The sequence below is a fragment of the Sminthopsis crassicaudata genome, chromosome 1, assembly GCF_048593235.1.
Source record: "Sminthopsis crassicaudata isolate SCR6 chromosome 1, ASM4859323v1, whole genome shotgun sequence".
Taxonomy (NCBI): Eukaryota; Metazoa; Chordata; class Mammalia; order Dasyuromorphia; family Dasyuridae; genus Sminthopsis; species Sminthopsis crassicaudata.
The window spans coordinates 646133776-646149202 of NC_133617.1; positions in this window are offsets into that span (position 1 = coordinate 646133776).

Consider the following 15427-nt stretch of genomic DNA (forward strand, 5'->3'; position numbering starts at 1 on the left):
TCCTTCCCTCCTATTCATAATTCTTCCATTTTTCTCATTAAAATGTCAGCCTCTCTCCTCTCTTTTTCTTCCTTTCCTCTCTCCTTTCCATTCTTTTTTTTTTTTTTTTTCCTATCCCCAGTGCTTAATACAATGCTTGGAACATTATAGGTACTTCACAAATATTTGCTGACTGATAATGCCAGGAACATAATTGGGACTTAATAAACACCTGATTGATTAATTCATCTAAAAACTAGGGACAATAATATCTCCTCAGGAATGCAATGAAGATCTAATGAGATTATATATGGAAGGTACACATCTTAAAGGGCCATATAAAGAGACATTATTATCATTGCTATTACCTCTTATAAGCTAGAAATATTTTTTTTCTGAAGATTTTAGGGATAACCTAAGGATAACCAAGATAATGAATAAATGATTTCGGTAGGGAGTTTGTAATAATAAAAACAACAATAACATGAAAACAGAGCTCAAATTTTACAGCTTAATAGGGCTTTACAGCTAAGAAGTACTGAGGCTAAATTTGAATTCACATCTTCCTAACTTTATGTTCAATGTTCAATCTATGGCATCATATATAAGAGCAAACCAAATCTTAAGCATAGTAGTAAATTAGGAGCCTAAATATCTAAAAATGGGATTGAATTTGAGAACTGGTGCACACTGGAATGATACTCGGCTATTTATAAGGAGACAAAAGCTTTGTTCTAGAATACTTAATATTTCACATGTTTACAAAGAAGATGGGACTACTAACTTTCTTCTAGCTTTACATATATAACTTGGAAAAAAGATTTATCCTTCTACTTAGTCTCTTCATTCTATAACTACTTTTTTTTTAAAAAAAATATTTTAGTTCAAATGTATACTGTCAATCTTATTTAACTCCCACTCTCACCAAGGCAAAGTACATGGACCTGCTGTTAGCCCCTTACCCACAATGCCTTCCTTCTCTGGCAAAAATCCAACTGCATAAATACCAGATTGACAACAGCTCTTGATAGTAACTCAAATGATGAAGAACAAAGGGAATTTATTGACTGCAACTTTAATATGAATTAACAGTGTGAGTGTACTGCTTTAAAAAAAACAACTAATTTTAGACTGTTTTAATAGGAACATAATGTTCATATCAAGGAAGTGATAGTTTCAAAGTAGTCTGGACTTACTCATTGCTCAGACCCCATTGGAGTATTTTCAAAGTTCTGGGTACTATATTATGGGAGCACTACTAATGAATTGCAGCATATCTGGAGATGGTTGACTTGGCTGGTAAAATGTCTAGAAATAATGTTATATGAAAATAATTTAGAGAACTGAGGACTTTTGGATAGAAAAGAGATTAAGAGCAGGGCTTTCACATTCATGAAGGGTTTTACCATGAAAGGAGGATAAAATGTGTGAAGGAAAAAAATGGTGTGGTTGACTTTGAAGTCCTTCATTTTCAATTCTGAGATTCTTTATTGTATCATTGGGTAAAGATTCTTCTTTGGTTTTTAGTTTTAACAGGGATTTCCTCAAACTAAGAATCACCCCTTCCCAGTTTCCCTCTATGCTTCTTCTCCCTTTTCCTGTTTCCCTACTCCCTTGGTCTATGTCCCAAGAAAGCTGCTTTGCTGAGTCTACCGAGGAAAAGGTAGCTCAAGTTACAGACTTTTGATATTTACAAATCTACCTATATTTTGACTTGGGAAAAATTGATCTAGTCCAATCTTCCAACTAATACAATTCGCATTCATCCCCTAAAAAGCATTGTCCAAATTTTGTTTGAATAAATTTTATTAATAGAATGATACTACTTAACAAGAAAGCCCATTCCATTTGAACTAATAGATAATTTTTCTTCATAATGAATTGAATTATTCTTTACTATTACCAAGATCCCAATTTTTCTCTCTGGAGTGCCATAAAATGAGTCAAATCTCTCTTATCCCTCAACCCCAAAGGCATTAAAAAAAAAAAAAGCAACAATCACATCCTCTCTACGTCTTGTCTTTTTCAGGAACAATATTCCTAGGTATTGTTTTTATTAATAAGAACAATTGCAATTCATATAGCACTTTAAGGCTTAAAAAGCATTTTACACATTACCTTATTTGATCTTCACATCAACCTAGTGAAATAGATGCTATTATTATGCTCATTTTACAGTAATAGAAATTGAGGGTAATAAAGGTCCTGCAGCTGGTAAGGTCTTTGGTAGGATTTGGACTAAAATCATCCTGGTTCCAAATCCAGGGATTTGTCCACTGCTCTACCTAGCTGCTTTTGATTGCCTTGACATATGGCTTGGTTTCTAGATCTGTTACCATTTTAATAACTTTCCTCTAGTTATATTGTAAGCATTTTCCTCTTGGAATGAGTTCTAGAATTAGATTCAGTATAGTGAGCACCTATGGAATGAGAAACACAGTATTAGTGCTCGATTAAATTTAAGGGGAGGATACAGTTGAAATGTAAGACAATCCTTATTCTTATGGAGCTTAAAGTCTAGTAGGGAGAATGCAAAAAAGATTCATAAATATATACATACACACATATATATATATACATATACCTTTACATATATTTATATGTTTATGTATGTTTGTAAATATATATATATGATGATACGATAAAGAATCTCAGAATTGAAAAGGAAGCACTTCAAAATCTATCCTGCATACATTTTATTCCTCTTCTATGGGAAAACCCTTCACAAATGTGAAAGCTCTACTCTTATTCTCACACACACACACACACACACACGAGACACAATACACAGTACTGAACAGAACAGTGGCATAAAAGAATACCATAGTGAGTTTTAGGGAAGCCTGAATAGAGATAGTTATCATTGTGTTGGTCTTGAAAGATGAACTAGATTAAGTAAACACAAAGGAAAATTATTCTAGAACTAGAAGGATATTCAGAGGTGATTTAGTCCAGGTCTTCTTAAACTTTTTCCACTTGTGACCTCCTTATGCCTGAGAGATTTTTATATAACCCTTGGTGTATAGGCATATGAAATGGACATATAAATCAAACATTTACTGATAATAAATCATAATTTTGCAACACTATATTCAGTTACATGACCCCATATGGGGCCACAACCCACAGTTTAAGAAGCTTTGATATAGTCCAATTCCCTTAATTTCATAGAGGAAGAAACAAAGAACTATAGGGGTTAAGCTTCTAGCTCTAAATCACAAAAACAGTAAACATCAACACACAGTATTTGAATCCAGATCCTCTGACTCCAGAGCTTGTGCTCTTTCCATTGTATGGCATGCCTCCCTCCATGAACTTACCTAGAGGCAATTCAGTTCTGAGGGCACTGATAGATTGATTCCCCAAATATCTGAAAGAGGAAAGGATACCTACCAGATGGAGAAAAAACCGAGACACATTATTATTACCCCCCCCCAAAAAAAAAGATTAATTAGACAATATCTGTAACTACAGGCTTATATGCCTACCATCCCATTTTCACACAATTTTTATGAGAATAAACGATAGAAAACTGGGACACTGATACATTGTTGATGGAATTGTGAATATATCAGCCATTCTGGAGAATGATTTGGAACTATGCTCAAAAAGTTATCAAACTGTGCATACCCTTTGATCCAGCAATGTTACTACTGGGCTTTTATCCCAAAAAAATACTAAAGAAGGGAAACGGACCTGTATGTGCAAGACTGTTTGTGGCAGCCCTCTTTTTAGTGGCCAGAAACTGGAAAATGAGTGGATGCCCATCAGCTAGACAATGGCTGAATAAATTGTGGTATATGAATGTTATGGAATATTATTGTTTTGTAAGAAATGACCAGCAGGATGATTTCAGAAAGGCCTGGAGAGACTTACATGGACTGATGCTGAGTGAAATGAGCAGGACCAGGAGATCATTATATAATTCAGCAACAATACTGTATGATGATCAATTCTGATGGACAAGGCCCTCTCCAACAATGAGATGAACCAAATAGGGCAGTAATGAACTGAACCAGCTACACGCAGCGAAGGAACTCTGGGAGATGACTATGAACCACTACATAGAATTCCCAATCCCTCTATTTTTGTCTGCTTGCATTTTTTATTTCCTTCACAGGCTAATTGTACACTATTTCAAAGTTCGATTCTTTTTGTACAGCAAAATAACTATATGTACATGTATACATATGTTGTATTTAACTTATACTTTAACATATTTAACATGTTTTGGTTAGCCTGCCATCAGGGGGAAGGGGTGGAGGGAAAGAGGGGAAAAGTGGGAACAAAAGGTTTGCAATTGTCAATATTGCAAAATTACCCATGCATATATCTGGTAAATAAAAAAGCTATAATAAAAAAATAAAATATATATTAAGAAAAGAGAATAAATGACAGACATGGATCCAAAATATCTTTGATAAAAGAAAGAATGTGAGGAAGACTTCAATTAGTTATATTCTTCAACAGGTCATATATCCTTATATGCACACAATTGACTAAAAGATGTAGGGAATAAAAAACCCCACTGTTTCTTGTTTGTTGACTATTTTTAAAGCACTTATTCTGTAGAACAAAGTGGTCCTCAGTAGGTTCTCCTCCACAGAGCTGTCTCCTATGTATATGTCACAGTCTCACACAATTTCTTGAAAAATATAAACTCAGAAATAACTTTGATGGCCTTCAGTTTATTAATACTAAGAAAAACATTAAACAAGGAGATAAATATTTAGCAAAGGTGTTTGCCACCACCATAAACCACATAAAGAAGGTCCAGTGTCCAAATGGAAGAGAAATTCCCAATGGATGGATGGTAAGTTCCTGTTGGCACCAATTACAAAAAGCTTAGAATATTGTAGAATCTCCCTAAATACTCAAAAGCGTTTGGCAAATCTATCCACATAGAAAAAACCAAGAATGCCTCTTGCCTATGTATGTAGGCTATGTAGTTACATCACTACATATATTTTAGACAGGTACTGCAGATGGAAAATGAACTGGGCTCAGAATGGAAGAGGAGGAGTGAAGCAAGCTAAATTGCCTTTGGAAAATTATGTGGTGCTTTTAATCAGTTCTAATTTCTCCCTGAAATAAAAGCTTATCTCTTAAATATCAATATGCTTGCACAATGATGCCATGTGGCCATCAATCATGAAAGACCCCAATTCCTGAGAACTAAAGTTGAAGCTTATCCAAAGGACAATGAAGACATCATGGGATGGGAGGGTGGAAAGGTGGGGAGGATTATGAGTAGACCGCATCATGTACATGGTACAAAGAATGATTGGTAAAGGAGATAGGCTAATTGTAGTATGAGGATGAGGGATAACAGATGGAGCTACTCTCCAATGATATCCACACAATGTCAGAAGACATAGAAAGAAGCTCTCAGCACATTTGGGTGGGCCTCTTTCCCCCCATCTCTACCTCCATCTGGAGAATTTATTGGAGGACATGGAAAAGAGACTTACACAGGATGAGAATACATAGATGGGTTATGTACCCTACATTATTTGGGATCAAAGAACTATGGCAGTATTAAAACAAATATCTCTTTTTTCATCAGACTATCTTTCATTTGGATGGAGGAGCTGGAATGATGGAGGAGGAATAGTGAATGTCACAGGTCTGCCACTGGGCTCAAGGCCAACAGCAGTCATCAGCTGGGTTTGGTGCTGGCCTAGTGCCCAGGATTCAGACAAAGACAGGTTGAAAACCCTCATGCAGAGAAGGCCCCGGTTTCTCTTCCATATAGAAGCCTTTTCTCAACCCACCACTGACTGTAACATCAGGAGAGACAATCCAGCTCCCCTCCTGTGCCCTCTATATATTACAAAAACTCTGTGTTCTTTCTAATAACAAATTTGATTCATTCAAGAGGAGTCCAGACCGCCCAAACAAGGTCCTGTGGCTGAACAGAGGAGATGAGGAGCCAGCAGTTGAAACCTGAGGGGATAATAGTTCTAATTTTCTAAGATTGATATCCATAACAACAATAATAATAACAATAACATTTTTTTAAAAGTCCAAAAAGCCAAATGATTTCAGATTAGGCTCTTTCCTGAAAGCTGCGTATGTCTATCACTGGATCTCTGTAAATGTTCAGTCTTAAATGTGAGATAAAATGAATATTTTCACAAAGCCTGCAATACGAAATACTTGACAGTTTACATTTGCAATAGTAAATTGCCCAAAGTAATTTTTCCCCTCCCTGTTTATTAATGAATTCCATTTTACCAAGCCCAAGTCTTGCTGTGGGGAAGCTGGAAAAGAAAGGTAGTGGAGTAAGGAGGGGTAGGGGCTTTTTTGTTGGTTGGTGGTTTTAATTTTTTGCCTGAAGGCACCATTAGAAAAACTCCAGATGCACAGTGTTCTAATAGAATTCTGCATCTGACATAGCCCCCTGGAATACACTGGCCTAACCTCTATGATTGGGGGAGCCCAGGCCTCCATTTGGAAGACTTGTTAGGGAGGGCTGGTCTATTAACAATAATGTGCAGGAGTACAAGAAGTACTGGGGATAGCTGAAGGGCTGGCATGGTGGAGAATGAGGGCACAGCTCATAAGAATAGTTGTGGATTTCAAAGCAACCTCTCTCCTTCCCCATCCTCAGGAAGGAAATGCTTAGTGAAGGTGAAAAGTGGTAAGGATCAGAACAATAGGAGACCAAATATGGTACACATGGGTCTTTTAGTTTCCCTCTCTGAATTGGAAAAACAAACACAAGACAATACAAAGACAAATTATATGATCATGGGCAAGTTATTTTGTCTCTGATATTCAGGTTAATCATCTGTAAAACTAGGGTGATAATACTGGAATTCTGACTTAAGATTATTGTAAGCCTCACAATAGATAGCATTTGTAAAATGCTATACAAATTGGTAACAACATTATTACTCCCATTTCACAGATAAGGAAATTTAAACTCAAAAAGATGAAATGATTTATATAGTTACTTGGCCAGTGAATGTCTGACGCAGAATTCAAACTTCTCACTGGTTTCCTCCCTGTAACAATACTCATACCACCTACATTCCAGGGCTTTGGGGGGAAAGTAGTTGTTGTTTGGGTTTTTTTTTGAAGTATGAGCTATTGTTGAGGTAAGATACCCTCTGAGGGCTTAGGGTAAGAATGGCTTGGAGGTATAACTTATTTTGGGGACAGAGAGATGCCCTTGACTTCTTAGCTTGCCTCCATTTTAGTGGGCTAAGGGAGGAGTGGGAAGAAGAAAGTAAATAAGAAGTAAACAAGCTAGCCAAATTTACTCCAAAGCTGAGCATGGGAGCTGGCATCTAGAGAGATAAGCTATGAGAAACAGGTGTTCTCCTTTGCTTCTTTATCTTTCACATTCCATTTAGATCTCATTTACCCATTATAAAATCTTGCTGGTCTGTGTGACAGTCTGTTATGTATTTTATTGTAACCTTACATATAGGGAGAGGATAAAGGAGAGAATGCTTTATATTCTGGGAAGGTTTAAGCCTTAATCAGTGGGAGCTGATCTGGTTGTGGGGAGGGAGGCTTAGAGCTATTACAACAAAGTGGGAGAGCAGTATTATTAGACTTTATGAGCCTGGCATACACTAGGAATCAGATACTCCTAGAAATAAATCATCAGACCAGGGAACAACTGAGAAGTAAACTCATTTACATTTTCCATACATGGACTTTCATTTTGGGCCATCTTCATTTTAAAAGAAGGTCACTTACCTGGGAGGAAAAAAAAAAAAAAAAGCTGATAAAAAGGCAAACTTCCACAAAAAGGGGAATTTTCCCCCCTTTTTCTCTAGGACACTGATAACTCAGGCAGACCTGCTCAATAGCACCACTTATTGCCTAGATAGGAACCTTATTTATTTCAATTTTGAATACAGGGTTCCAAGAACACCAGCCAATCACAATTCAGAGATAATACAGAGAAGTGTATTTTTTGTTTGTTTGTTTGTTTTTGGTTTTGTTTTTGTTTTGTTTTGTTTTTTCCCTGTAGATGAGTTGTGATGTTAGGGGCTAGCTTTCTGGAGAACTTTGGGATCAGCCCGAGTCCTTGGTCTTAGTGGAGAAGTGAACAGCCACCATGAGGTTGGTCAAAAATGGAATGTTTCTTTTCCAGTTCTTCTTAGACTTTATGTACCTTAGTAAAATTACATCCTTATATACAATTACATTCAGCATGCTGAATATGTGTGAACTAGAGAATCATCTCTCATCAATTCCACTGAGTTAACACCTTGTTGTAAGTATCCTTGTTTCAAGTATTCTTCTCCAGAGTTCTGGCCCTCTGCAGTGACTAAGAACTAGTTTGCAGCAAGAAGATGGGGAAAGCCAGGGAAATTGCCAGATGAATTGAGAGCTATTGGGATTGATAGGAGGATTAAGAGTCAATAACAAAAGAATTACTCCACGTAAGTATTCAGTTAAGGATAAGCAGTTAAGCAGGGCTAGGAGGATTGAACAAGAAGCCCACTCACAAAATACTATAGGATCAGATGAGTAAAAGATTCTAGGGTTTGGGAAGGGGCTCAAAAGACAATAGAAAAATATGAGCAAGGCCCGAGAAGGATAAAGGGAAAGACAGACAACACAATCAGAATCAAATAGGTCATATAACCAAGGTTCTTTGCCATCCCAAAGCAAGTTATTTTTCCCCTCCTCACCTCCCCATTAAAGAAATCATTTCAATGGCATAATATCATTTCAAGGTTGTTCATAGGATCTTAAATGAGAGTTATAAGGGCCATGGAGTCATCTGATGTATTCCCCTCATTGTATGGATGAAGAAATTGTACCTCAGATAGGTTAAGTAACTGATTTGAAGTCACAGCGATAGTGTATAAGAAAGATACGATTTGCAACCATATTTCCAAGAGACAGACACTTGAAAATGTCTCTTTACTATAGTGACTGACACTTGTGCAAAAGCATAACATGCTTAACTCATCAATTAGCACTGACTATTTCAAGGAGCTTTTTGGAGGTCAGGATGATAGATTTCATAAATTATGTACTAAGATGTTCTAGATTTTGTTTTATTTACTAGGTTTTTTTTGTTGTTGTTGTTGTTGTTGCTGTTGTTGTTTTTGCTGAGACAATTGGAGTTAAGTGACTAGTTACACAGCTAGTAAGTGTTAAGTGGCTAAGATCAAATTCGAACCCAGATCCTCCTGACTTCAGGACTGGTGTTCTATCCACTGCACTACTTAGCTGCTCCGGATGTTCTAAATTCTTGAAAGCTTATTTAACTCTCCTGAATGTCAGTTGTTCTAAACTCTAGTTGACCACAAGAAAAAAATTTTTTTTTAAAAGAAAGGCTTAGTATATTGGAAGAAAGGAGCTACATGAAACATAGTACTTGTTGCTACTTTTATCATCATAATTATCATCACCATTAATCTGTAAAATCAAGATTAAGTTTACCATCTGAAAGCCAGATTTTCATCCCAGGAAACTCTAGGACCATAAAGTTACCTAGGATGAAAATCTGGCCCCTGGAGAGCTTCCCTTTAATTATCATCAGTGCTTAGAGTAGGATGGAAAAAAGGGGGGAGGGGTAGGGAGAACCAGTCTAATTGAATGTAGGATAAACTATTCATTAGCAAGCCAAATAGCTACAACATTTAATAACCTGCAATGCCTCATGGAAAACTAAGAAATTGGCCAAGAGTAATTGAAGTTTGTGATTCTCCAAACTGTTATATAAAGCAAGGCTTGGCAAGGATCAGTGGGTCTGCACCAATTTTAATTGCATTTTTAAAAAATTCTGGATAGAGATTGCCTTTCTCCACTCATTATTTATATAGTGAAATCCCTTTATGGTGAACCTTGCTTACAGTGAAATCCTATGCAGCAGCTTGTAAGGTTCAATGTAAATAGGACCCATATATACTGAAACTCAAATCCAATGAAGCATGTATGATTGGGGCCATTTTGTTTGACCCCCTTTTAACCCAATATCTACCATCTACTTCTACTTTTTAATTCCTTATGCTGCTTCTGTCTTTCATTAAAGTATCCATTAGACTCCTTGGATAATCATCAATAATAAAAGTACTCAGTAAAAGTTTATGAGATCCACAGCTATAGAGCTTTACATGGTCCTTAGAAGAAGACTTTCCTGGGCATTCCCAAACATAAAATGGTTGGGATGACCAATCACAGTGGAAAGGGACCTCAGAGAACATGGGGCTCTAACCACATCTGACAGAGTCCCTCTTTCAACATTCCTGACAAGTCAACCCAATTCACTTAAATTAAGTTTAAATCTGACTTTTTATAAGGCTGCTAGTTGGTGTAGTGGATAATGTTGGCCTGGCATTAAGAAGGCCTGAGCTGAAATCTGTCCTTAGACAGATGTGTGACCTTGAGTAAGTCACTTAACTGGTTTGCCTCAGTTTCCTCAACTGCAAAAATGAAGGTGATAATAGCATCTACCTCCTAGGGTTCTTGTGAGGATCAAATAAGATAATATTTGCAAAGTATTTAATATACTACCTGACACATAGTAGATACTCTTAAATTATTACTCAGAATGTAAGAATTGGAAGGCACTCTAGAGATTATTCCAACTCCCTCATTTCACAAATGATTGTATATTTTCCCAAATTAGTTTGAGAAATATGCTGTAGCAGAACTATGTCAACACTATCTTTACTCAAAGGAGTGACTCTAATGCTAGGAAATTGGGCACTGTGTCAGGTCCTAATATTTTCAGATACTTTGGTGGTTTGGAAAAAATCATTAGCCTGAGAGCAAGGAAGCCTGGCTTCTAGTTGCAGTTTTCATGTTAACTAAGCCTTTGACCTGGGGCAGGTAAAGAATTTAACCTTTCAAGGATTCGGTTTCTTATAAAATGACAGAATTGGCACTGATGGTCATCTCTATATCAGAAAATCTCTCCTCCTAGGGTTTTGGTGCCATTGTTCTCTCCTGATTCTTTGTTCACCTATCTGACTAGTCCTTTTCAGTCTCCATTACCAGGTTATTTATTCATATCTCACCCCACCCCCCATCCCTGCCTTGTGGATTGTTGATTATTTTATTCTGATAAGTAGTCATTTAAATGCTAAATGTTTTTCATCTGGTTGATAATCAGATGACAGATTCCTTTGATTGGTAACCCATGAAGATTTATGAGACCAGACCAAAAGCAAATCATTTAAACTCTTGAGTTTAGAGTCTTCATCTGTGTAACGAGACAATTGCATTATACAGACCTATAAGGACTTTTCCAGTTTTAAGCATGTGATCCAATAACAGAATTTTTTTAGCTTTTTGTATGTGTCATGGACCTCTTTGAGAGTCTGTTAAAGCAGGACAGTTGCTCATTGACAACATTTGTAACCGAGGGGAATGGCTAAATTTTATTTAGATGTTAGTGAAAAAATATAATTTATTTTCCAATCCAAATACATGAATCCTCTGAAACCTCTAGGACTTGTGGACTTTAGGTTAGTGAACTAAATAAGATGGTGGGAATGGGATCAGAGTACAGCAGAAAGAAAACCAAAATATCAATCCAAGTCCAACAGTATATGAAGTTTTCCTCTTCCATAGTCCCCCCTTCTCTGCAATGAAAGAAGTAGGTATGTTTCTTATGTCTTCTTTGGGTTCAAGTTTTGTTATAATTGCTCAATATTCAATTTGTTTTTTGTTATTGTTCTTTCCATTTACATTGTTGTGGGCATTATTCACATTCTTTTACTGGTTCTACTTACTCAGATCACATAAGTCTTCTCACACTTTCTCTGAATTCTACATTGTTTCTTAAGGTAAAGTTATATTCTATTGTGTGAATGTATTCATTGTTTCTTACAACACAATAATATTCTGCTACATGAATGTAGAACAATTTGTTTAGCAATTTCTCAATTGATGGGAATCTATTTCGTTCCCAATTTTTTGTTACTATAAAAAGTGCTACCATAAATCTATGTGAGACCTCTTTTCTAACTTTGACTTCTTTGGACCTATGCTTCATATTGGAATCAAATAATCACTACATTAGCATAATTCCAACTGCTTTTTGGAAAGATAGGACAAATTCAGACCTCAATCAACAATGTATTTGTGTACCTGCCTATTCACAATCCTTCCAACATTGATTATTCCCATTTCTTGTTCCTTTTGCCAAAGCCAGGGATGAGGTAGAAAGCCAAGTTATTTTGATTTGCATTTCTTTTATTAGGAATGATTTGGAGTAATCAATCAATAAATATTTATAAAGTGCCTACTCCATGCCAGATATTGTGCATCATTCTGGTAATACAAATAGATAATACCTTTTCTCAAAGACCTTACAATCTAATGGGGAGAAAACTTGTAAATAAATATATTCAAAGCAAGCTATATACAGGATAAATAGGTGATTAACAGGCATTAAGAGGGATTAGAAAAGGCTTCATATAGAAGGTGGAATTTTAGTTGAGGACTTAAAATAGAAATTAATAGTTGGAGTGGAGAAGGGAGAATGTTATAGTATGGGAACAGGCAGAGAAAATGCCTGCAGTGAAGAGCTACAGTGAAGAGTTCATTCATGGAACAGCAAGGAGGTCTATGTCACTTGATCAAAGAGTGGATCAGGAAGTAAGGTGTGAGAAGACTAGAAAAGTTAGGAGGGGGCTTGATCATGAAGGGCTTTGAATGCCCAACAGAGGATTTTGTACGTGGTCCTAGAGTCAATAAGAAGCCACCGGAGTTTATTAATTTGGGGATGGGGAAATAACATGATCATACCTATACTTTAGAAAAATTATTTTAGTGAATGAATGGAGGATGGATTACAGAGGGGAGGTAGCTGAAGCAGGAAGACCTATGAGTAGGCTGTTTCGATAATCCGACTGTAAGTTAAGTAGTGTCAGAAGACATGAAGTTGTATATAGGAGATTTTGCAATGATGAAAATGACAGGCTTTGCCATCAGATTGGATATGGGGGAATCTGGAATGACTCCTAGGTTGTGATCCTGAGGGACTGGGAGGGTGATATCGCCTTCTAGAGTAACAGGGAAGGTAGAAGATTTCAGGAGGAAGGTAATGAGTTCTGTTCTGGACACATTGTCTTTCAAACATCTTCAACTGGATTTCCAGTAAACATCTCAAACTCAATTAAAGATACAAGATTGGAGGACAGCAGAGGATTTTGAGCAGGAGAATTATATCATTTTATAGCTTGCAAGTCCTTTTTTGAGAACTATTTATATCCTTTGACCATATTCACTGGAGAATACCTTTTTAGCATTGTGGCATAAGCTGACCTCAAAGCCAAGAAGATCCTATATCTGTCACATGCTGGCCAACCAAACTTGGAGAAATCATTTAACTTCTCAGTGCTCTAGCCAACTCTGTAAGATTAAGACATATAGGAGGTGGCCAGTCTACATTAATCAAGGGTGCTTCTTCCCTGGCAGTTCCTGATTCCAAAGAAATCACAAGCCCAATCCCTATCCATATTTGTGTTAATTCCTTATACAACCTGGACAGAGTTCATTATCATAAATATTTGATACAAAGTTTTTTGGAAATGATTATGTGCAAAAAGACCAGGGTTTTCTATGATCCCAAACTCTGGGAACTTTCTTCTTTCCTTGTACTTTACTAACAGTATTTTCCAAATTACAATATTTCTGAAGGGGCATATATAGAACTGGAGGAAATAAGCCTGAGTATAGGTGTGTGGTCATTCCAGAACAGGTTTCTCTTAGCTAGATTTTTACATATAGACCTGACCTGTTTCATCTGGTCAATCATACATTCATCCATTTTGGTGTACTTTGTAGAAGCATACAACATATTGGTATTACTATATTTCAAGTCTCATCAAGTCTTGCCTAAACAATAGCAATGGAATTTGCTTTCCATTGGAACTTTGAATTCAGATAATAATAAACACAGAAAATATTTCACTGTGCTTTCCAAGTAACATAAATTAGCTACAGTGTTTGTTTACAGTTGAAGCTGTAGGTGCCCTTTTTTAGGCAATAGTTTTGAGAATTTATATGTTGCAGCCTGCTCACACCCACCATATGCCTCTGTATTACCTTTGGAGTGATTCTCATTTTTAATTCTTCAGTAACTGTTGTGGTCCATGGCTCATTTCCATATGGTGATGCTTATAGAATATTAGTATTAAAAAGAAAGACATTTATTTCAAGGAGAAGGTTGGAATCATTAATGGAGCTTTATATTTTTCCAAGTTGCAAAGTCCAAAGAATAATAATGAAGACTATCAGCCAAGAAATGTGTGATTGAGAAAGAAAATGGGGTGGGTTGATCAAATGAGCCAAGCAAAGAAAGCAAATGGAGTCCTTGTGCTGCACTGGTATTCTCTCCATAACAAGAGTGATTGAAGAAGGTCCATAGAATGCTGGGTGTATAGTAGATTTCTTGTAATTAATTTATGGAGGCCCTGGAAAAGAATCATACAATATGGGGAAGGATGGGATAGTGATCTACTTTACCAGAAAGAGATTCCACATTTATGAGATCTCAGATCCATTTGAATATTTGAGCTTAGTGAAATGTGAGTAGTAGACTGGGGGGATGCATTATAATAATACTTAGCTAATTTTAACTTTAAGGATAGAATAAGAGGAGTAGTGTGGTAGAAAGGAGAGCCCTTCAAGGCTGGAGTTAGAGGATGTGGATTGAATCCTGATTCTTCCATTTACTAATTGTTCAATTGTGGGCCAGACATTTTACTTCTCATCTTAGATTCTTCACTGATAAAATGAGGGAATGTGACCAGAAAAATGTTCAGATCCTTTCCCACTCCCGATGTAGGATGCTTTGATGAATATGAAGTCACACATCTAAAAAAAGTAGATCATAATATCTAGAGTTAGAAGTTACTTTGGCAACCATTTAGTCATCCAAAGCTCTTATTTTTACTTTTGAGAATCCCAAGGCTTAGAGATGTCACAAATTGTTAATGGTCAGTTATATAGTTAGTATATAAGAGCAATCACAAAAGTGGTGGGACTAACACTTCAATTCAACTTTTCCAACTCTTATGTGAATTGTCCTTAGTTATATTCTCATTTGAGTTGTGTTAAAATGACATTCATTTATCAATCATTCAAGAGAAAATGTATTTTTGGAGCATCCATAGATGTTTAGTACAATGAGTGCTTAGTACAATGTCAAGGGAAGTACAAAAATACAAGCATGCTCTAACAACATTAATTAATTCCATGAACACATAACATTAGGCAAAACAATGTTACTATGGAGAGTTAGCTCATAGTACTCTAGGCCATCCAATTTGCATCTTGGATGATTGGCTAAACTATGTTACCATGGTGTTTTGCAATGTCTTGGGTTTGGTTCAATTTAATTCAACTTAATAAGCATTTATTAAGCACTTCTGTGTAGTGTAGTGTGCTAGACATTGGACATACAAAGATAGATATGACCTGAGCCTTGTTCTCAAGGAGCTGATAGGCTAATGAGGAT